The sequence below is a fragment of the Schistocerca americana genome, chromosome 11 (genome assembly GCF_021461395.2).
Source record: "Schistocerca americana isolate TAMUIC-IGC-003095 chromosome 11, iqSchAmer2.1, whole genome shotgun sequence".
Classification (NCBI taxonomy): Eukaryota; Metazoa; Arthropoda; class Insecta; order Orthoptera; family Acrididae; genus Schistocerca; species Schistocerca americana.
The window spans coordinates 46802739-46827272 of NC_060129.1; the positions used below are offsets into that span (position 1 = coordinate 46802739).

The 24534-nt window shown below is 42.3% G+C and overlaps 1 protein-coding gene across 1 annotated transcript in view; it reads right to left on the reverse strand.

Moving 5' to 3' along the window:
• The window catches only part of LOC124553223 (poly [ADP-ribose] polymerase tankyrase-1-like), a 149144-nt gene extending 134700 nt beyond the window's left edge, over positions 1-14444 (reverse strand). The window contains exon 1 of the mRNA XM_047127114.1: positions 14381-14444. The gene's annotated coding sequence lies outside the window, so the exon portion shown is untranslated. The remainder of the gene's footprint in view (positions 1-14380) is intronic.
• Between the last annotated feature and the right edge of the window lie 10090 nt (positions 14445-24534).

The window sequence follows — 24534 nt, forward strand, 5'->3', positions numbered from 1 at the left end:
GTGCATCCAAAGATATACGCAATGATTTACTTAAGTGAGGTACGCTTATAGCGGTACTCGAAATTACGCTAAACGCATTCTGTCAAAATTATTTCGAGCATTTAGCTCATGAGTGCACTCGAATAGTAAACGGGTGTGAAAACGCAGTTGGTCTCTTAGCAACGAATAATCTTGAGGTGGTAACGAACATATATCTGTTCAAAAAATCAGATAAAAATTCGCTTGACCCCTTCCTGAGAGACAATTTCCACTCCTTCAAGATTAACAATGTAAAGTGTACCAGATGTGACTTGAATTCAGAGAAACAATATCGACAGCAATTTAGAGATTTATACCAAATAAATCAAAAAACGACGAAGCTGATACCCGTGGTACACAAAACGGGTCTGAACACCATTGCAGAAACGACGAAAAAAGCATGCGAAATTCAAAGCAATCCAAAATTCCCATGTTTGGCGATTTTTTCCAGAAGCTCGAAATTTTTAGCACGGAATTCAATGGGAGATGCTTGTAATTGACGAAAAGTCATTGAGTAAAACAAAAGGGTTCCCCGAGGCTCAATGTTGTTCCTTCTCTATGTAAATGATTTAGTAGACAGTATGAGCAGCCGTCTTAGGTTGTTTCCAGGTGACGGTGTCGTTTGTCGGCTAGTGAGCTCACCAGAGTATAAAAACTAATTGCAAATCGATATCTGAATGGTACGAACATTGGCAAATGACCCTAAATAATGAAAAGTGTGAGATCATCTATATGAGTGCTAAAAGGAATCCGATTAACTTCGGTTAAAGGATAAATCAATCGAATCTAAAGGCTGATAATTCAGCTAAATACGTAGGAATTACAACTAGGAACGAAACAAAAAGGAAAGGACACACAGAAAATGTTGTGGAGAAGGCGAATCAAACACTGCGTTTTATTGGAGGAACACTTAGATGATGAAACAGATCTGCTAAAGAGGATGCCTACACTACGGTTATCCGTCCTCTTTTGCAGCACTGCTACGTTTACGTTTTGCGAGGTCCTTACTAGACAGGATTAGTGGAGTACATCGAGGAAGTTCAAAGAAGAGCAGCATCTTTTGCATTATCGTGAAATAGGGCAGAGTGTGTCACGGACATGATACAGGATTTTTCTGGGACATCATTAAAACAAAGGCGTTTCTCGCTGTGGCGGGATCTTCTCAAGAAGTTTCGATCACCAACTTTCTCTTTCGAATGAGAAAATATTTTGTTGATGCTATCGTACTCAGGGACAAATGATCATCATAATAAAATAAGGGAAATCAGAGGTCGCACGGAAAGATGCAGGTGTTCATTTCCTCCAAGACCTGTTCGAGATAGGAATAACAGAGAATTATTGTGAAGGTATTTCGATGAACCCTCTGCCAGGCACTTAAGATGCAAGTGCTTGCCGACCATCACAAACACCCGTGTAACAAAATTCGTTACAGTTTTCCCAGTGAGCCGGCCGCGGTAGCCGTGTGGTTCTAGGCGCTACAGTCCGGAACCGCGGGACTGCTACGGTCGCAGGTTCGAATCCTGCCTCGGGCGTGGATGTGTGTGGTGTCCTTAGGTTAGTTAGGTTTAAGTAGTTCTAAGTTCTAGGGGACTGATGACCTCAGCTGTTAAGTCCCATAGTGCTCAGAGCCATTTGAACCATTTTTGAACCATTTGAACCAGTTTTTTTTTTCCAGTGACGAAGCATTCAGGAAACCTTTGACACTCTCTTTCAGAAGGGAGAATTTCAAGCCTAATGACTGCACAAACTCCACGGCAACCGCGTTTCAAAATCCTTGCATTGGGTGACAGTTGGGTCTCCAGATCAACGAACGGCGACGATTTTTGACAAGACATAATTTTAATTTTTACATCATTATACGAGTGTCCTCTACAAGTTACGTTTCTTGATAGGTTACGCTTCTTATCACGATACTGTGGCGCTATCTGTACTGGAATAAACAGAAATAATAGCATCTTATTCCGTGTGAACACCGTAAATTATGGATGTAGCATAATAAAGCGTACCACACGTATTGCAGAGAAAATCACCAGAAAAGTGTATGCTTGCTGCTAAACCGATATTTGGTCTTCTCCTCTTGTGGAAACGTTCAGCTAAGTGAGTCATAGTCCACCATGAACAGGAGTTCATCGAATCACTAAACGTTTTCTGTCGTTCCACCTAGCCAACGAAAGAAGGATAGCCATCGCATTAACAATGCGAGTTTTTGGGAACTTACGTTATGTCAGTTATTACATGGGTAACATTAGAACAACAAGGAGACCAGTTGTTGAAATCAGTACTTGATACCAGCTATAGATGAGATACGACTGTGTCGAAAAGAATTTGATTCAGATGTCAACACGGCAGGGAGAGTGAAATGCACCGCCTATATCGGTATGGTCCAAGGTATGAAACGTAGTGTGTGTCCAAAGTTTTACTCAGGCCAATGAGCAGCATATAACGCATTCAATGCAGTGGAAAATAAAACTTTGGTAGCCTTCGTTCTCGCGCCCGGCGCTGGCCAGGAACACGAGGAAAGAATGTGGATGGCACAAGTTTGTATATTTTATTTTCTACCGCCTTTTCAGTCAAATAATGTTTGATTCGAATGTCGTCTATCTCCTCACATCTGCAGTGTGTGAAGGTCCTCGACAGATAATTTCTTTTTATCTGTTGCCAGATAAGAATTGAATCTGTCGAAACAGGGAAACAAGAGCTGGACACATTGTCACGAAATGAAACAGTGTCCCACGCTGGGTTTAAATTTCGCGTCGATACAATGCGGATGACGCCATCAATATCTTGATTGCAGTGTCACACTCGATAGCTAGTGACAAAGTGTGTGTTATTCGTACAAATGTAATTAAGATTACGCCTTGACTCGACAGGAATCTTTCTAACAAGGGAACCTCCCCATCGCACCCCCCTCAGATTTAGTTATAAATTGACACAGTGGTTAGGCCTTGAAAAACTGAACACAGATCAATCGAGAAAACAGGAAGAAGTTGTGTGGAACTACGAAAAAATAAGCAAAATATACAAACTGAGTAGTCCAAGTGTAAGATATGCAACATCAAGGACTACGTAAGCTGAGGAGCGCCGTGGTCCCGTGGTTAGAGTGAGTAACTGCGGAACGAGAGGTCCTTGGTTCAAGTCCTCCCTCGAGTATAAATTTTACTTTCTTTAGTTTCGCAAAGTTACGATCTGACCGTTCATTCATTGACGTCTCTGTTTACTGTAATAAGTTTAGTGTCTGTGTTTTGCGACCGCACGACCGCACCGCAAAACCGTGCGATTAGTAGACGAAAGGACGTGCCTCTCCAATAGGAACCGAAAACATTTGATCGCAAATTCATAGGTCAACCGATTCCTCCACAGGAAAACACGTCTGATATATTGTATACGACACTGGTGACGGCATGTGCGTCACATTACAGGAATATGTTGTCGACCCACCTAACTTGCACACTTGGCGAATGGGTAAAAAGATTCTTCTACCTTGCCGATTTAGGTTTTCTTGTGGATGTGATAATCACTCCCAAAAAAGTGATGAAAACATAAGAGTTTGTCACATAAACGGCAACAAATGAATGCAACAGTTTCACAGTCTTCCCTGTGCTCTGTCAAAACATATGTTTTCAACGTTTTCAAGTTTTTCCGTGTGTAGACCGTCAAATCCTGCATGTGTCCAAGCAAATCTGAACATGTCCTGGAATTTTGGAGAGCGAAGTTGATCATGTCTGAGTGCATGAACTTTGATAATTGTCTGAAAATAAAAAATTAAAACTTCTCACTCGAGGGAGGATTGAACCAGGGACCTTCCGTTCCGTAGCTGCTCACGGTAAGCACGGGACTACGGCGCTCCTCAGTGTACACGTACCTTGATGTGGCTTATCTTGCACACGGACTACTCAGTTTGTATATTTTGCTTATTTTTTTCATAGTTCCATACAACTTCTTCCTGTTTTCTCGATTGATCTGTGTTTAGTTTTTCATGGCCTATCCCTGTGCCAACTTACAACTAAATCTGAGGGGGGTGCGATGGGGAGGTTCCCTTGTAAGTATTTCTGTTATGAGTCTTCATAACCTGGGAATGTGAAAGCGTTACATCTCTTACCGCACAAGTCGTGTGATCCAGGTGAGCATAACAATAATATCACACTCTTTAATCGGCGCGGATATAAATGTTTTGATGGTATCCATTGACGATTTGTACACATGCGTTCTGGAATGTTTTCTCACACAATCTCCTCCTCCTCAGGAGTTTAGGTAAACGTCAGCTGGAGGCATCTGTAACAGAGGGTCAAGGTCATCCATGAATGTGTGGAGTGCGAAACGAAAGAGCACTCTCCGGACGCATGAAAATGGTGCAACTGGCCAGGAACTAGGAATGTGATCCAGACGTAGGAAGGGGCACGCATCTTGTTAAGGGCGGCCTACGCGAGGTTCTGCTGTGGGCAGATTTTAAAAAAAGTGTTCTCGTCTTCATTTACAGCCGTCCCTCGCGAGAGAGTTAAACCGCTAACATTTCGGAGCGCTTGCAGCAGCAATTGCTCGGTAAGGCAGTGACAAAAGTGTGTAGGGCACCATACAAACTCGGTATTAATGAAAAGGAGTAGTATGCATCTTTAGTCAACTGCCAAAGTACTGAAAATGAAACAAAACTTTTAACTGTGTTGGTCAAATTTTTCCCATCATAGTGAGTAATGACGAAATACTTTTACAGCGTCTGTGATTTGGAGTGACGTCTTAGAGACTATCAAAAATAGTGAAATTAACTCCTGTTCGTATCTCGATATGTATCTAAAATACATGGACAATGATCTGCGTTTCCAAGTAACTCTCGTTTTTTCTCCCGAACAGAGGCAAACACTATTCTACTTATTAACGGTTTCGACTGTACTGAAAGGTGGTAAATTTCACCTCAAGGTCTTCATCAAGGTGGGCTAGTAGACTTTAATACTTGCTACGAGTTTCCAAGTATTTACTGAGGAGGCGAGGTGACGGTACGACAGGTACGATGTTTACACGAGACACAACATTCGTATGACGAAAATTTCGGAAACCGTTCTTCTTTAGTCATATTTGCATGGGATTCATAATTTTCAAACGCGTGTTCTCTGCATGACATGTGATGAGACTGCACATAAAAGGATGTTCAACAAAAGTATTATCCACGTCCGTTAAAGCGTTCGAAGCTGTTTTATTGAGCGACCGAAACTACGCTCGTTGTGGAAAGTAAAGAGCGACGCCATGTTCCACCGAAACGTTTAGGTGTTTAGGGATGGCCAGAAAACTTCTGATCGAATAAAGACTCATTCATACCGCTGTGCACAGTTAGGGGATGCTTTGCGTGTGACAAGTTACAATTCACAGCCCACAAGCGGAAGAGGGCTGCAAATGTGTGGACTTGAAGAGTAAAGACGTACAATGCTAATAACGTTTGTTTAATTTAGAACTTTCCAGCAACTCCCACTCAAGGAATCTTGAGTCACAGTGGGAAAAGGCTCTGAGCACTATGGGACTTAACATCTGTGGTCATCAGTCCCCTAGAACTAGAACTAATTAAACCTAACTAACCTAAGGACATCATACACATCCATGCCCGAGGCAGGATTCGAACCTGCGACCGTAGCAGTCGCGCGGCTCCGAACTGAGCGCCTAGAACCGCGAGACACAGTGGGAAACACGGAGATGTGGAGTCCTCTTGGTGTCTTCTTATATACCTACGGCACAAGAACAGTAAAATATGGAAACAAATATCCATCATGTATTTCTCCTGGCCAGAGTCTAAGTTTATAACATATATTTACAATTTTAGCTACACTGCCTCACATCCTCCACGTAGGTCAACAGCTAGAATTTGATAGGCTACCAGCTGCAAGTTTCCATGTTCATACTGAGGCACCGGTATGAACATACAACAAACCCGGAGTTTACATGAGGCACAAAAGTGGCAATATGAAAATTTTGAAAATCCTTTTTTCGCTGTACTGGTTACATGTCAGACCGGTATCGATTTTGTCATAAGGTTGTTTCGAGCGCCAATTAGTGTTACACGCTTAAAAAACAGCTGCTCCTGTCCAAACGAACTCAGCAGTACTTCCGTAATATTTTTTTTTTTAGAGCGGCATATTTCCTGTTGCACGACAGTGGACTCTTGTCGCCGTGGAGCAGACTCCACAAGAAGAGATGTCTAAAACTGACAAATACATCAGTCGATGCATTCGAAGCCGATTTATTAACGCCCCATCACTAAAGCACCCTGATTCGTGCGGTTCTGAAGAAATAAATTATTTTTTACTTGTTTATTTATTTATTTTTACATTTCGTTAAGTCTCATCTTTGTTCTGATATATTCCTAACACACTTTGAAAATGTGAACGGCGGACATCTTTCCGAGCAGTTTTAACACTGCTGGTTATAGCTGCCAACTATATAATTGTAAATCACCTTATATTGTGATTCAGCAAAAGGATCACGCGACCTCTGTAGACGACCTCTTGTCAAGTATCCCTTTCCATCCTGGCCTGCGTGATCTTTCGGGTTCGATTTTAAATGTTTAGTGGGTCAACTACATCAACTTTCTTCATCAATCTATGCTGCAACGATTGGATTCCACGCAGCAGCAGTTTTGTTTGATATTGTTGCCACCGGGCCGAAATAGATCGTTTTAGACTTCCAACGACGAGACAACGCCTTGCGTCACTGAGAGAATTCGAAAGTAAAATTCTATGTACCGGCTTGACAGAAAATCCTAGGAAGTTCTGGTCTTACGTTAAATCAGTAAGTGGCTCGAAACAGCATATCCAGACACTCCGGAATGATGGTGGCATTGAAACAGAGGATGACACGCGTAAAGCTGAAACACTAAACACCTTTTTCCAAAGCTGTTTCACAGAGGAAGACCGCACTGCAGCTCCTTCTCTAAATCCTCGCACAAACGAAAAAATGGCTGACATCGAAATAAGTGTCCAAGGAATAGAAAAGCAACTGGAATCACCCAACAGAGGAAAGTCCACTGGAACTGACGGGATACCAATTCGAATCTACACAGAGTACGCGAAAGAACTTGCCCCCCTTCTAACAGCCGTGTACCGCAAGTCTCTAGAGGAAAAGAGCACAGGTAGTCCCAGTCTTCAAGACGGGTCGTCGAGCAGATGTGCAAAACTATAGACCTATATCTCTTACGTCGATCTGTTGTAGAATTTTAGAACATGTTTTTAGCTGGCGTATCATGTCGTTTTTGGAAACCCAGAATCTACTCTGTAGGAATCAACATGGATTCCGGAAACAGCGATCGTGTGAGACCCAACTCGCTTTATTTGTCCACGAGACCCAGAAAATATTAGATACAGGCTGCCAGGTAGATGCTATTTTCCTTGACTTCCGGAAGGCGTTCGATACAGTTCCGCACTGTCGCCTGATAAACAAAGTAAGAGCCTACGGAATATCAGACCAGCTGTGTGGCTGGATTGAAGAGTTTTTAGCAAACAGAACACAGCATGTTGTTACCAATGGAGAGACGTCTCCAGACGTTAAAGTAACCTCTGGCGTGCCACAGGGGAGTGTTATGGGACCATTGCTTTTCACAATATATATAAAAGACCTAGTAGATAGTGTCGGAAGCTCCATGCGGCTTTTCGCGGATGATGCTGTAGTACACAGAGAAGTTGCAGCATTAGAAAATTGTAGCGAAATGCAGGAAGATCTGCAGCGGATAGGCACTCGGTGCAGGGAGTGGCAACTGACCCTTAACATAGACAAATGTAATGAATTGCGAATACATAGAAAGAAGGATCCTTTATTGTATGATTATATGATAGCGGAACAAACACTGGTAGCAGTTACTTCCGTAAAATATCTGGGAGTATGCGTGCGGAACGATTTGAAGTGGAATGATCATATAAAATTAATTGTTGGTAAGGCGGGTACCAGGTTGATATTCATTGGGAGAGTCCTTAGAAAATGTAGTCCATCAACAAAGGAGGTGGCTTACAAAACACTTGTTCGACCTATACTCGAGTATTGCTCATCAGTGTGGGATCCGTACCAGATCGGGTTGACGGAAGAGATAGAGAAGATCCAAAGAAGAGCGGCGCGTTTCGTCACAGGGTCATTTGGTAAGCGTGATAGCGTTACGGAGATGTTTAATAAACTCAAGTGGCAGACTCTGCAAGAGAGGCGCTCTGCATCGCGGTGTAGCTTGCTGTCCAGGTTTCGAGAGGGTGCGTTTCTGGATGAGGTATCGAATATATTGCTTTCCCCTACTTATACCTCCAGAGGAGATCACGAATGTAAAATTAGAGAGATTCGAGCGCGCACGGAGGCTTTCAGACAGTCGTTCTTTCCGCGAACCGTACGCGACTGGAACAGGAAAGGGAGGTAATGACAGTGGCACGTAAAGTGCCCTCCGCCACACACCGTTGGGTGGCTTGCGGAGTATAAATGTAGATGTAGATGTAGAAATATAATATGTTTTCCTACATTTGGTTAGTTTATGGCCGTCCTTGTATTTTAGACTGAGAATGTTTCGTTTGATGTACATACGGTGTTTAAACACTTGCACGAGGCGCCAGTTGGATTTTATACGTGTTTGTATTATGAGCAGCACAATAATGCTTGTGATTTCTCAAGGGGGGAGGACGTCAAACGGGCCGACTTCGAGAAGGAGAGTCACCACAGGACATTTTAATTTGCACTGTCTATACTTTTACAAATAAATTCATACAACTTTGTCAGCACGACCAGGAAGGATTCAGGATTCATACTCATAGGAGCGGAAATTCAAAACACGAAAAAATAATATTTTTTAAAAGTGAAATTTCATTATTTTTTCACTTACTATTGGCTGCATTTGTTGCTATAGGTACACTTTTCTTCATAAGTAAGCGAGATTCTTCGATGAATTTTGCACAGCTTACAAACCGCACTTACAGGTGTATGAAACTCTAGAATTTATTTAACCTATGGAAAAATGAATGGGTTGTTACGTTTTAAACTTCATGTTTAGAGAAAACTCGAATTTTATAGTTAATTATCTCAATTTCTACCACAGTTTTTAACAGATTTGGGAAATTCTAGAGTTTCATACACCTGTAAGTATGGTTTGTATGCTGTGCAAAATTCACCGAAGAATGTCTCTTAGTTATGGAGAAAAGAGTACCTACAGCAACAAATGCAGCCAATACCAAGTGAAAAAATGGTGAAATTTCACATGTAAAAAAATTTGTTTTGTCATGTTTCTGAACTTCCTCTGCTGTGAGTGTGAATCCTGAATCCTTCCTGATCACGCTAACAAAGTTTTATGAATTTATTTGTAAAAGTACAGACAGTGGAAATTAAAGTGTCCTGTGGTGCCTCTCCTGCTCCAAGCCGGCCCGTTTCACGTCCTACCCCCCTTAAACAAACTGCCATCCTGCGAATATTTTCAGCATTTTTACCAGCACACAATGTATTGAAATTGGTACAACTTAGATAAAAGTTTTAGAAATTTACAAAAAAAAAATAGCTCTGAGCACTATGCGACTTAACTTCTGAGGTCATCATTCGCCTAGAACTTAGAACTAATTAAACCTAACTAACCTAAGTACATCACACACATCCAAGGCCGAGGCAGGATTCGAACCTGCGACCGTAGCGGTCGCTCGGCTCCATAATGTAGCACCTAGAACCGCACGGCCACTCCGACCGGTAGAAATTTACACTCAGAGTTGAAAGGGAAGTGTGATCTCATGTGTCTCATGAGGAAAGTAATGCATGAAGCCAGATTTTGTGTCTCTGATAGCAGGTGAAAGTTCTGATGTATGTTCTATATTTCAGTTAGTTGAAGTATTTCGTTATCTATTGTCCATTAGAGAGCCTGTTCAGGGATTTTAGACATTATTAAATCCATCTCGTAACGATGTTTCCTCCTTACACCTTTCTTTAAAATTATCCTCGCCGATGTTGTCCAAGAACGAAACGAAAAAGTAACATCTCAGATTTATGATGGTGCTTGTGTATGCGTGGCCAATATACAGAGGTGCAAACAATTGTAATACGAACGTATCATTTCGCGCATATGTGCATTGCTATGCACACCAACTGAACTTAATGCTTTCCAAAGCTACATGTCAAAATAAACAAGTGAAACTGGTTTCCAGTGCTGATGCAGAGCTACCAATATTCTTCTCTCATTCACCTCAAAGAGTGGTTCTTCAAGATGTAAGTGTGAAACGAAGAGTCCCTAGTGGATCAGCCACAGCGTGGAACTTTAAACTGAGAAAAGTCTATTCCAGAATGGCTTCAACACATTGAGGATACTAGCAACCAGACTGCAACAGTGAATGAAGTACATGGTCAAAGGCTGAACCAGGATCTGTTAAAATTTTCCTTTTGGTTAGAGGCATTGTACAAAATAATGTCCCATGTCGATATCTTGTACAACCATTGTAAAAGCTCACTACTGCCACCACCTCAATAACGCAAGCAATAGTGTCATTCGAAAGCGACATTTTGGAAAAACATTTATAATATCATAATCAAGGAATAATCAAACGTAGCAAAAAGAAGATGTAATGATATATATGTATGTATGAAAGTAAAAAAAAAAAAAGAGAGAGAGAGAGAAATACTAAGAAAAATTCTAGGTCCTGAGAAAAACAAGGAAAATAGGTGGATTAAAAGGAGAAATTAATATACAAAAATACAGAGAAGATCACAGATACAATGAGCAAGGGACGGCTAAAATTTTATGGAAAGTTAAAAAGAATGGAAGAAACACGGATTACAAAGAAAATTTCCAGTTACGTTAGTAAGCTGAAAAAAACTGCAGGATGGATAGAAGCAGGAAAGAAAGACGCTAACAAAATAGGTGCTGCAGAAGAAATAATACGTGACAGGAATTACTTCACGCTATTGATAGAAAACGCAAACTGTGAAGAAGATGAGCCAAAACCTCGACCCAAGAGAGTGTGGACAGATGAGCAGAGACGAGCAGTTGGCGAGAAAATGAAGAAGTACTGGGAAGAACGGAAGAAAAAGAAACACCATAAGTCTTAAGTTGTATGCCGTCCATAGCTGGCCAAATTCATAAATAAAAAAAATGAATGTAGCAGTAAAGGAAGTATTTGACATAATAATTCGGCAGAGCAAACAGAGATCTAAATTCTCCAGAAACTTACTAGCCTCTAATTTATTTAACCAGCAATTTTTCCTTGCTCTCAAAAATGAATTTCCTGAAAAATTCTTTGTGGTGTTACGCAGTCCTATTCTTTTTTAAATAAAGTTAAGTTAAAAACAGAACTACTAATCATTTATTCTCGAAGTGATTTTCAAGAAATGAAAAGTGCAATAGCCCTTCTGAAGTTTTTAATAACCTGCAAGATCTTTACGTTGACGTTGTGAAATGGATGAAATTAATAGCTGCTATCCCAAAGACAACTTGTGTAGCACACAGATGTTTATTTCATCATAGAGCAAAACGATTCTTAGAAGTGTCATGGGTGAAGATAGGCTGTCTGCTCTTTCTATGCTATGTATTGAAAAGGAAATAATCCACAGGTTTCCAGAGTTCAGTGAGAGAGTCATTGACAGATTTTCCGCGAAAAAGAAAAGAAGGATGAACCTTCTCTACCTCTGCAGGGCATTCAATTGCGTGAATGTCGTCACGCTCTTTTTAAGATTGTTTCAGAGCTACAAGTACATTTTAAGTAAAATAGTTGAAAAGCCACCATCGCTTCAATACCGTTTACTAGATGACCAGTTTCAGCACTCTGAAGGTGGCATCATCGGATCTGTGAATGTATAACATAACAGCTTTGAGGGAGGGCTTACATGAGTTAACTATATACATTACAATTATTACAGAACCACACACCTGAAACGTGTATTAACATTTATAAAACCATGCCGGCCTTAGTGGCCGTGCGGTTCTAGGCGCTGCAGTCTGGAACCGCGAGACCGCTACGGTCGCAGGTTCGAATCCTGCCTCGGACATGGATGTGTGTGATGTCTTTAGATTAGTTAGGTTTAAGTAGTTCTAAGTTCTAAGGGACTGATGACCTCAGAAGTTGAGTCCCAAAGTGCTCAGAGCCATTTGAACCATTTTATAAAACCATATGGACATCATGACAGAGCAAAACTGTCTGTGCCCTTCGGTTTGCTTCTGACCTGGCATTACCTAATTCCATGTGCCTATGCAGGTTCTCGTAGTTGATTCGTACCTTGCTCATAGCGAATGTATAGATGGTGAGAGACTTTATAGCAAGTTAATACGTTCCTCTTTAGCGCCGGCAACACCTAAGACCATAGTGCCTAGACAGGTAAAGCCCGGCATACAGGTTATAATCGCTCGCCACATTGTACTTAAGTCATGTTATGAACAGCTTTCTGTGTGCATATTCCTGATGTACGAAAAAAGGTAAATTATAATACATAGTATTGTAAGGCGCTAATGGTTCATGTCTGTACCTCAGATGCTTTTACTTTCTAATTGACGTACTTTATAGCGATTATGGTATGTACAGGAAATGTATTTGCAAATGTGGACTTTGCATGGGTATGTGACAAGCAGTTACAGTATAGTTGTGTTTTAGTGGTAATGAGTAGTTGTACCGTGGGACTGTGTATGCGCTGCTTGGACAGCGCTATCTGGTGGCCGGTTGTGAACCGCTAGAGTCACAGCAGGTGAGCTTGCGCGGAATAGGGCAGTGGTGATGCCGACCGGTGTTAGGCGAGCAGTGGTAATTTCATCTGGTGACTTCAGTTTTACATTTTATGGAAAGAACGACCACAAGAGCAGTTTTTTATTATTTTTTATTGGTTGTGACCATGATTTTTATCAGATGCTCTGCCTCATGTGCCATGATGTCCATATTGTTTTATAAATGTTAATCCACGTTTCAGGTATGTGGTTCTGTAATAATTGTAATGTATACAGGGTGTTACAAAAAGGTACGGCCAAGCTTTCAGGAAACATTCCTCACTCATAAAGAAAGAAAATATGTTATGTAGACATGTGTCTGGAAACGCTTACTTTCCATGTTAGAGCTCATTTTATTACTTCTCTTCACATTAATCATGGAATGGAAACACACAGCAACAGAACGTACCAGCGTGACTTCAAACACTTTGTTACAGGAAATGTTCAAAATGTCCTCCGTTAGCGAGGATACATGCATCCACCCTCCGTCGCATGGAATCCTTGATGCGCTGGTGCAGCCCTGGAGAATGGCGTATTGTATCACAGCCGTCCACAATACGAGCACGAAGAGTCTCTACATTTGGTACCGGAGCTGCGTAGACAAGAGCTTTCAAATGCCCCCATAAATGAGTCAAGAGGGTTGAGGTCAGGAGAGCGCGGAGGCCACAGAATTCGTCCGCCTGTACCAATCCATCGGTCACCGAATCTGTTGTTGAGAAGCGCACGAACACTTCGACTGAAATGTGCAGGAACTCCATCGTGCATGAACCACATGTTGTGTCGTACTTGTAAAGGCACATGTTCTAGCAGCACAGGTAGAGTATCCCGTATGAAATCATGATAACGTGCTCCATTGAGCGTAGGTGGAAGAACGTGGGGCTCAATCGAGACATCACCAACAATGCCTGCTCAAACGTTCACAGAAAATCTGTGTTGATGACGTGATTGCACAATTACGTGCGGATTCTCGTCAGCCCACACATGTTGATTGTGAAAATTTACAATTTGATCACGTTGGAATGAAGCCTCATCCGTAAGAACATTTGCACTGAAATGAGGATTGACACAGTGAGTCGCATGTCAACACAAGCACCGAAGTCAACATTACCTTCCTTCGATTGGGCCAACTGGCGGTGAATCGAGAAAGTACAGTACATACTGACGAAACTAAAATGAGCTCTAGCATGGAAATTAAGCGTTTCCGGACACATGTCCACATAAGATCTTTTGTTTCTTTGAGTGTGAGGAATGTTTCCTGAAAGTTTGGCCGTACCTTTTTGTAACACCCTGTATAGTTAACTCATGTAAGCCCTCCCTCAAACCTGTTATGTTACACCTTCACAGATCCGATGGTGGCGCCTTCAGAGTGCTGAAACCGGTCATCTATTAAACGATATTGAAGCGATCGCGGCTTTTCAATTATTTTAAAAACAGAGTGATTGCCCCACGACACACCATGTGTTCACTCCAAAATATTTTAAGTAATTTAGAAAATTAAATTATTCAGAAAGACAGATTGCATAATACAGTAAAAGTAATGAACCCCCAGTCATTTTACGCACCATCCATCACTGTTGACAATGAAACGTCGTGTGTTCCCAGGTGCACTACCCCCTAGTACAACACTCCCCCCCAATAACACAAAACCGAGGGAGAAAACAGGAAAATCAAAACAACTGTAGCGGCAACACGCACCTTGCAGTGACAGCTGTGTCCTCGGGTTGGTGAAACGTGCAGACACGCCCAGTACGTGCTGTAGGCTGACAATTCTCCAACTCGCAAGTGTTTGTCTGCTCGCTGCTTATATACCGAGAGGCAGCCATGTTGCGCGTGACGTCAGCTGTCTCCAGATAGGCCGCCTGCCGCCTCTTGTCTGTTCAGCTCCGACAGCCACAATCACGAGCTGCCCCTTTGGAGGGTCTGGTGAACCGGACCTAGAGAACACCACTGTGGTACCTCCCTAAAAACTGTGCCTCATTTCTTATCTTGTACTTGCCGTACCAAATCATCATTCCACTACTTGGACACCTACAAGGAGCGGGCAAAACTAATCAAACACAAAAATCACAGCACATTACCACGCCCAACTCGGTGTAGGAGAACATTCAAAACAGCTTCCAGTCCTCTCGGAATGCGTAAATACAGGCACTGTGTGTTTTTCAAGGCAATCTTATACCATTCCTCCAGCAAAATGGTGCCAACATCATGTGACAATGATGAACATCAATACTGATCAAACATCCTTATCTACAAAGCAGACTACGAAGAGCCGGCCGGTGTGGCCAAATGGTTCTAGGTGCTTCAGTACGGAACCGCGCTGCTGCTACGGTCGCAGGTTCGAATCCTGCCTCGGGCATGGATGTGTGTGTTGTCCTTAGGTTAGTTAGGTTTAAGTAGTTTTAAGTCTAGGGGACTGATGACCTCAGATAGTGCTTAGCGCCATTTGAACCATTTTTGAGACCACTGAGGCAAATAATACAGGGTGTACATAAAGTCCAGAAACACTTCCAACTATTTATTGCACAAGAACGAAACATTTTACAGATATTATACATATGTCATTTTGAAGACAACCCCTAAAAGTTTTTTCATGTAGTTTGGTAATTTGCCGATAGTCAGTGCTAGTCGCAAACATGGCTAGTTCATGTGCGGAGTGAGCTTTCTGTGTGTAAGACATCGACAGCCGGTGTGACCGAGCGGTTCTAGGCGCTTCAGTCGGGAACGCGTTGCTGCTACGGTCTCAGGTTTGAATCCTGCCTCGGGCATGGATGTGTGTGATGTCCTTAGGTTAGTTAGGTTTAAGAAGTTCTAAGTTCTAGAGGACTGATGACCTCAGATGTTAAGTCCCTTAGTGCTCAGAGCCATTTTTGAACCATTTTTTTTTGTTAGAGTTCGACAAAAATAAATGTGCTACAGCTGTTCAACGGTTGTTTAGAACCAAGTACGGTAAGAAACGACCAACAAGGAAGGCTATTTACCACTGGCACAACAAATACGTCACGACAGGTTGCTTGTACCCGCCAAAGAGAAGCGAACGTCCCAGTGTGAGTGAAGTGAATACGGAGCGCGTACGAGAGACATTCGCAAGAAGTTCAAAGAATTCTGTGCGTCCTGCATCCCGTGAACTTGAAATGGCGGCAATGACGGTGTGGAAAGTCCTGCGACAGAAGCTGTCTGTGAAACCAATCAAATTAGAGCTAGTGCAGGAGCTCAATGACGACGACAAAGACAAGCGTTTTGACTTTTATTCACGTTTGCAACAAGTGAATCAGAATGGGGATGGCATTGTTGGCCGCTTAATTTTTAGCGACGAAGCCATTTTTTACACTAATGGGAAAGTGAACAGGCATAATTGTCGAATCTGTGGTACAAAGCATCAACACGAATGCATTGAATTTGAAGGTGATTTCCCCAACGTAAACGTTTTTTGTGCCTTGTCACGCCGAAAACTGTACGGGCCATTCTTCTTCGCCGACAGCACTGTCACTGGATGTTCCTACTTGGACATGTTGCAGCAATGGGTGATGCCTGAAATGCAATTGGACTCTTCGTTCATCTTTCAGCAGGATGGGGCTCCACCCCATTTTCATCGTGAAGTTCGTGGGCACCTGAACATGGAGCTGCCGCATCGATGGATCGGCCGTGCTACAGAAGGGGGCAGCTGTTTCGTGAAATGGCCTCCCTGATCAACAGATCTCAACCTGTGTGACTTTTTTTTCTGTGGGGCCACATGAAAGATCTGGTGTATGTACAGCCTCTACCACATGATTTAGCAGAGCTCCGCGAGACAATACCGAAAGTGACTGCGACAGTAGACGATGCCATGCTGGAACGGGTATGCCAAGATTTCGATTACCGTATCGACGTCTGCCTGGTTACTCATGGTTCATGGTTCATACATCGAATGATTGTTTAAAAAAAAAAAAAAAAAAAAAAAAAAAAAAAAAAAAAAAAAAAAAAAAAAAAAAAAAAAGAGGTCAGAGTTTCTCTACAGAATGCAATATGCATGACATCTGTACAATGCTTAGTTCTTGTGCAAGAAATAATTGAAAATGTTCCTGGACTTTATGTACACCCTGTATAAGAGATCAAGTCACTGTGGCAGACAGGGGAGATGCAACAATTCATCCTTATGCTCACAAAAAAACAACTCCTGGACAATGCGAACAGTGTGAACATGGGCCCTGTCATCTTGGAACACTGAATCGCTGTTGTATCATGTGATGGATCTGTTGTTGTTGTTGTTGTTGTTGCGGTCTTCAGTCCTGAGACTGGTTTGATGCAGCTCTCGATGCTACTCTATCCTGTGCAAGCTTCTTCATCTCCCAGTACCTACTGCAGCCAACATCCTTCTGAATCTGCTTAGTGTATTCATGTCTTGGTCTCCCTCTACGATTTTTACCCTCCACGCTGCCCTCCAATACTAAATTGGTGATCCCTCGATGTCTTATTATAACATGTCCTACCAACCGATCCCTTCTTCTACTTAAGTTGTGCCACAAGCTCCTCTTCTCCCCAATCCTATTCAATACCTCCTCATTAGTTATGTGATCTACCCATCTAATCTTCAGCATTCTTCTGTAGCACCACATTTCGAAAGCTTCTATTCTCTTCTTGTCTAAACCATTTATCGTCCACGTTTCACTTCCATACATGCCTACACTCCATACAAATACTTTCAGAAACGACTTCCTGACACTTAAATCTATACTCGATGTTAACAAATTTTTCTTCTTCAGAAACGCTTTCCTTCGCATTGCCAGTCTTCGTTTTATATCCTCTCTACTTCGACCATCATCAGTTATTTTGCTCCCCAAATAGCAAAACTCCTTTACTACTTTAAGTGTCTCATTTTCTAATCTAATTCCCTCAGCATCACCCGACTTAATTCGATTACATTCTATTATGCTCGTTTTGCTTTTGTTGATGTTCATCTTATGCCCTCTTTTCAAGACACTGTCCATTCCGTTCAACTGCTCTTCCATGTCCTTTGCTGTCTCTGACAGAATTACAATGTCATCGGCGAACCTCAAAGTTTTTATTTCTTCTCCATGGATTTTAGTACCTACTCCGAATTTTTCTTTTGTTTCCTTTATTGCTTGCTCAATATACAGATTGAATAACATCGGGGATAGGCTACAACCCTGTGTCACACCCTTCCCAACGACTGCTTGCCTTTCATACCCCTCGACTCTTATAACTGCCATCTGGTTTCTGTACAAATCGTAAATAGCCTATCGCTCCCTGTATTTTACCCCTGCCACCCTCAGAACTTGAAAGAGAGTATTCCAATCAACATTGTCAAAAGCTTTCTCTAAGTCGTGATGGACCTAATAAGCCAAAATGGTTGAGTCGCGTGGGGCGGATACGCGGTCTGGGCGTCTTCTCACGGTCAGCGCAGCTCCCCCCCCCCCCCGCCGCCCCCCCCCCCCCCCGTGGGAAGTTCGAGTCTTCAAAAAAATGGTTCAAATGGCTCTGAGCACTATGGGACTCAACTGCTGAGGTCATAAGTCCCCTAGTACTTAGAGCTACTTAAACCTAACTAACCTAAGGACATCACACACATCCATGCCCGAGGCAGGATTCGAACCCGCGACCGTAGCGGTCGCGCGGTTCCGGACTGTAGCGCCTAGAACCGATTGGCCACTCCGTCCAGCTTCGAGTCTTCCTTCGGGCATAGGGATGTGTGTTGCCCAGAGCGTAAGTTCAAGTAGTGTGTAAGCTTAGGGATTGATGAGCTAAGAAGTACGGTCCCATAAGATCTTACCACAAATTTACCAAAATGGTTACATAATCCTTGGCAGCCTTGCAGAGTATCCGTGGGGCTGCACAAACCATCACCGAATACCTGCGATGTTTCAGTATTGGGATGTGACCTCGGATAGAAGTTTGAAACAAGACTCCAACTCGGGACCTGCGCCTATCGCGGAAAAATGCTCTGCCGGCTGAGTCACCCAAGCACGACTCACGACCCGCCCCCACAGCCTCAGTTCTGCCGGCACCTCGTCTCCAAACCTCACAGAAGCTCTCCTGCGAAACTTGCAGCACTAGCACTCGTGGAAGAAACGATATGGCTTAGCCACAGCCTGGGGGATGTTTCCAGAATGGGATTTTCACCCTGCAGCAGAGTGTGCGCTGTTATGAAACTTCGTGTCAGATTAAAACTGTGCGCCGGACCGAGACTCGAACTCGGGACCTTTACCTACACGTGAAGTACTCTTTCCTAAAATTCTTCCAATAAACCGAAGTCGACCATTTGCCTTCCCTACCGTAGTTCTCAAATGCTCGTTCTACCTCGTATCACTTTCCAACCTGATGCCCAGATATTTAAAAGACTTGACCGTGTCAAGCAGGACACTAGTAATACTGTATCCCAACATTACAGGTTTCACAAGCTGAGACATTGTCGCGAATAAAACAGTGACCCGTATATAAAAAAAGGTTACCTGTAATTTACGTCTATGGTCACAAACATTTTGTTAACAGGTTACCGGTTTCGGTCTACAATGACCATCATCAGATCTGTTTTATAAAAACAGAGTCCTAATGTACTGCAGTCATAGTGGCACTGCCGAGTGTTAAATGCAAAATCAGCACCACCGGCCGCTGTGGGCGAGCGGTTCTAGGCGCTTCAGTCGGGAACCGCACTGCTGCTACGGTCTCAAGTTCGAATCCTGTCTCGGGCATGGATGTGTGTGATGTCATTATGTTAGTTACGTTTAAGCAGTTCTAAGTCTAAACTGATGACCTCAGATGTTACATCTACATCTACATCTATACTCCGCGAGCCACCTTACGGTGTGTGGCGGAGGGTACTTATTGTACCACTATCTGATCCCCCCTTCCCTGTTCCATTCACGAATTGTGCGTGGGAAGAACGACTGCTTGTAAGTCTCCGTATTTGCTCTAATTTCTCGGATCTTTTCGTTGTGATCATTACGCGAGATATATGTGGGCGGTAGTAATATGTTGCCCATCTCTTCCCGGAATGTGCTCTCTCGTAATTTCGATAATAAACCTCTCCGTATTGCGTAACGCCTTTCTTGAAGTGTCCGCCACTGGAGCTTGTTCAGCATCTCCGTAACGCTCTCGCGCTGACTAAATGTCCCCATGACGAATCGCGCTGCTTTTCGCTGGATCATGTCTATCTCTTCTATTAATCCAACCTGGTAAGGGTCCCATACTGATGAGCAATACTCAAGAATCGGACGAACAAGCGTTTTGTAAGCTACTTCTTTCGTCGTTGAGTCACATTTTCTTAGAATTCTTCCTATGAATCTCAACCTGGCGCCTGCTTTTCCCACTATTTGTTTTATGTGATCATTCCACTTCAGATCGCTCCGGATAGTAACTCCTAAGTATTTTACGGTCGTTACCGCTTCCAATGATTTACCACCTATGGCATAATCGTACTGGAATGGATTTCTGCCCCTATGTATGCGCATTATATTACATTTATCTACGTTTAGGGAAAGCTGCCAGCTGTCGCACCATGCATTAATCCTCTGCAGGTCTTCCTGGAGTACGTACGAGTCTTCTGATGTTGCTACTTTCTTGTAGACAACCGTGTCATCTGCAAATAGCCTCACGGAGCTACCGATGTTGTCAACTAAGTCATTTATGTATATTGTAAACAATAAAGGTCCTATCACGCTTCCCTGCGGTACTCCCGAAATTACCTCTACATCTGCAGATTTTGAACCGTTAAGAATGACATGTTGTGTTCTTTCTTCTAGGAAATCCTGAATCCAATCACAAACCTGGTCCGATATTCCGTAAGCTCGTATTTTTTTCACTAAACGTAAGTGCGGAACCGTATCAAATGCCTTCCTGAAGTCCAGCATCAGCACCGGCATCGTCAAATATATATAAATAACATCATATGCACGAGTCATGTTGTCAGTATCACTACTGTTCAAAACCTTTAATTTACGTCTATGGTCACAAACTTTTTGTTAACAGATTACCGGTTTCGGTCTACAATGACCATCACCAGATCTGTTTTATAAAAATAAAGTCCTAATGTAATGCAGTCATAGTGGCACCGCCAAATGTTAAATGCAAAGTCAGCACCACCGGCTGCTGTGGCGGAGCGATTCTAAGCGCTTCAGTCGGGAACCGCGCTGCTGCTACGGTCGCAGGTTCGAATCCTGCCTCGGGCATGGATGTGTGTGATGTCCTTAGGTTAGTTAGGTTTAAGTAGTTCTAAGTTCTAGGGGACTGATGACGTCAGATGTTAAGTCGCATAGTACTCAGAGCCATTTGAACCATTTGATTGACAAACCGTGAAATGCCTCTCCCATCCCTGTCAGTCGGGACGTTTTCCCGGCCACATTTCTGACATCACGTTTCGTGGCCACGTGTGTTTCACCACCGCTTGTCGACACGTTGAACGAAGCACCAAGAAATCCAAAAACTGCACACAGCGTGTGGCCACAGGCGAGCCCAAACACGATTGCTCTTTCTTGTCATTCTGTCACGTCCTTACATTTACCACGTTTATGAACAACGTCTGCTTGAAATACGGGCTGTTGAAAAAGTCTCTCCGCAGTGCCGTATGATTGTTTGCCGCGCGTGCCATATGATTGTTCGCCTGCCTGGGTTACTTCCATAGAGTATCTCTGGAGTGAGCATTGCGTTCTGAGCATGTTGTCAACATTAAACCAGGATTGTCACGTGTTTTCGGGACTTCACTGTGCGTGTGTGCTTTCCGCAGAGTTTGAAGTTTATAATATCAAGAGTTTTTGTTAATGTTTTTGCCGTTTGTTGATAGTGCAATAGCGATGGTGAATTACTGTTGTTGCTACGGACGCAAAAATAATTGAAAGGAGTGACAGTAACTTTTCACGGGTACTATGTTTAAAATTTTCGAGAAGCATTATAATTAAGACTTGATTCTATAGACCTATTTTTCTACGATTTTATGACTATATAATAGATATTACGGCTCGTACAAAAGCTTACAAACAATCGCTTCCTCTCGTAAATTTGCTAGTGGAACAGGAAAGGGAATGGTTAGTTGTTTCAGCAAATACTATCCTCCATGCATTTATCAGTGACTTGTCGATTATGTATATAGATTTGAAAGACGGGAGACAGATAAATTCAATAGAGTGGGAGTCTGTAATTGTCTTCGTATAATCTGTGTGACCAAACCATTTTGTTTACTATAAAGTTACAGTAGGAGACCATGCTAAGTGTGTCTAAGACATGGAGAATGATTATGTGTGATCTATATTTTAGTTAACCGAAAGATGAACAACGAGAAAAGATGTGGCTCCAGAAAATGTTGCTGTGGTCTTCAGTCCTGAGACTAGTTTGATGCAGCTCTCCTGTGCAAGCTTCTTCATCTCCCAGTACCTACTGCAACCTAAATGCTTCTGAATCTGCTTAGTGTATTCATGTCTTGGTCTCCCTCTACGATTTTTACCCTCCACGCTGCCCTCTAATACTAAATTTGTGATCCCTTGATGCCTCAGAACATGTCCTACCAACCGATCCCTTCTTCTAGTCAAGGGGTGCCACAAACTTCTCTTCTCCCCAATCCTATTCAATACCTCCTCAATAGTTATATGATCAACCCATCTAATCTTCAGCATTCTTCTGTAGCACCACATTTCGAAAGCTTCTATTCTCTTCTTGTCTAAACTATTTACAATCCATGTTTCACTTCCATACGTGGCTACACTCCATACAAATACTTTCAGAAACGACTTCCTGACACTTAAATCTATACTCGATGTTAACAAATTTCTCTTCTTCAGAAACGCTTTCCTTGCCATTGCCAGTCTACATTTTATATCCTCTCTACTTCGACCATCATCAGTTATTTTGCTCCCCAAATAGCAAAACTCCTTTACTACTTTAAGCGTCTCATCTAATACTCTGAGCATCACCCGACATAATTAAACTACATTCCATTATCCTCGTTTTGCTTTTGTTGATGTTCATCTTATATCCTCCTTTCAAGACACTGTCCATTCCGTTCAACTGCTCTTCCAAGTCCTTTGCTGTCTCTGACACAACTGCAATCTCATCGGCGAACCTCAAAGTTTTTATTTCTTCTTCATGGATTTTAATACCTACTCCGAATTTTTCTTTTGTTTCCTTCACTGCTTGCTCAATATACAGATTGAATAACATCGGTGAGAGCCTACAACCCTGTCTCACTCCCTTCCCAACCACTGCTTCCCTTTCATGCCCCTCAACTCTTATAACTGCCATTTGGTTTCTATACAAATTGTAAATAGCCTTTCGCTCCCTGTATTTTATCCCTGCCTCCTTCAGAATTTGAAAGAGAGTATTCCAGTCAACATTGTCAAAAGCTTTTTCTAAGTCTACAAATGCTAGAAACGTAGGTTTGCCTTTCCTTAATCTAGCTTCTAAGATAAGTCGTAGGGTCAGTATTGCCTCACGTGTTTAAATATTTCTACGGAATCCAAACTGATCTTCCCCTAGGTCGGCTTCTGCTAGTTTTTCCGTTCGTCTGTAAAGAATTCGCGTTAGTATTTTGCAGCCGTGACTTATTAAACTGATAGTTCGGTAATTTTCACTTCTGTCAACACCTGCTTTCTTTGGGATTGGAATTATTATATTCTTCTTGAAGTCTGAGGGTATTTAGCCTGTCTCATACATCTTGCTCACCAGATGGTAGAGTTTTGTCAGGACTGGCTCTCCCAAGGCCGTCAGTAGTTCTAATGGAATGTTGTCTACTCCCGGGGCCTTCTTTCGACTCAGGTCTTTCAGTGCTCTGTCAAACTCTTCACACAGTATCATATCTCCCATTTCATCTTCATCTAAATCCTCTTCCATTTCCATAATACTGTCCTCAAGTACATCGCCCTTGTATAGACCCTCTATATACTCCTTCCACCTTTCTGCTTTCCCTTCTTTGCTTAGAACTGGGTTTCCATCTGAGCTCTTAATATTCATACAAGTGGTTCTCTTTTCTCCAAAGGTCTCTTTACTTTTCCGGCACTTATGCAGTTTAGCAGGTACGGAAAAAATTTTTAATTTTTTTCCAAAATTTGATCGATTATAGTCAAATGTGATACGCTGATTACGAATACGATATTTATTTTCGCCCCAGTCAATTATTTACATCAAAAAAATTGTTTTAAATTTTTTTAAAATTTTTTTATTTTTTTATTTTTCAATATTTTGTCGATTACAGTATACGTTCATTTTAACGGAACGGTAGGTACGTATTTTTACTAATTAGCCACAATCAAACGCCAGTGCAAAATTAACAAACTTTTAATAAACTCCCCCCCACTGTATATTTACACATCTGTAGCGTAGCCCACTTGAGGTTAGGTTGGGAGTTTTTTTTTTGGAATGCGGCCGCGGCAGCGGCCGCCTATGATTCGAAAATATTGAACTGTTGGCAACTGCATGTAAACATTATATATGCCAAGTATGAAACGATTTGGATGACTAAAAAATGAAAAATTTTTTCCGTACCTGCTAAACTGCATAAGTGCCACTTTTCCTGTAGGCAGTATCTATCTTACTGCTAGTGAGATAAGCCTCTAAATTCTTACATTTATCCTCTAGCCATGCCTGCTTAGCCATTTTGCACTTCCTGTCGATCTCATTTTTGAGACGTTTGTAGTCCTTTTTGCCTGCTTCATTTACTGCATTTTTATATTATCTCCTTTCATCAATTAAATTCAGTATTTCTTCTGTTACCCAAGGATTTCTACTAGCCCTCTTTTACCTACTTGATCCTCTGCTGCCTTCACTACTTCATCCCTGAAAGCTACCCATTCTTCTTCTACTGTATTTCTTTCCCCCATTCCTGCCATTTGTTCCCTTACGCTCTCCCTGAAACCCTGTACAACCTCTGG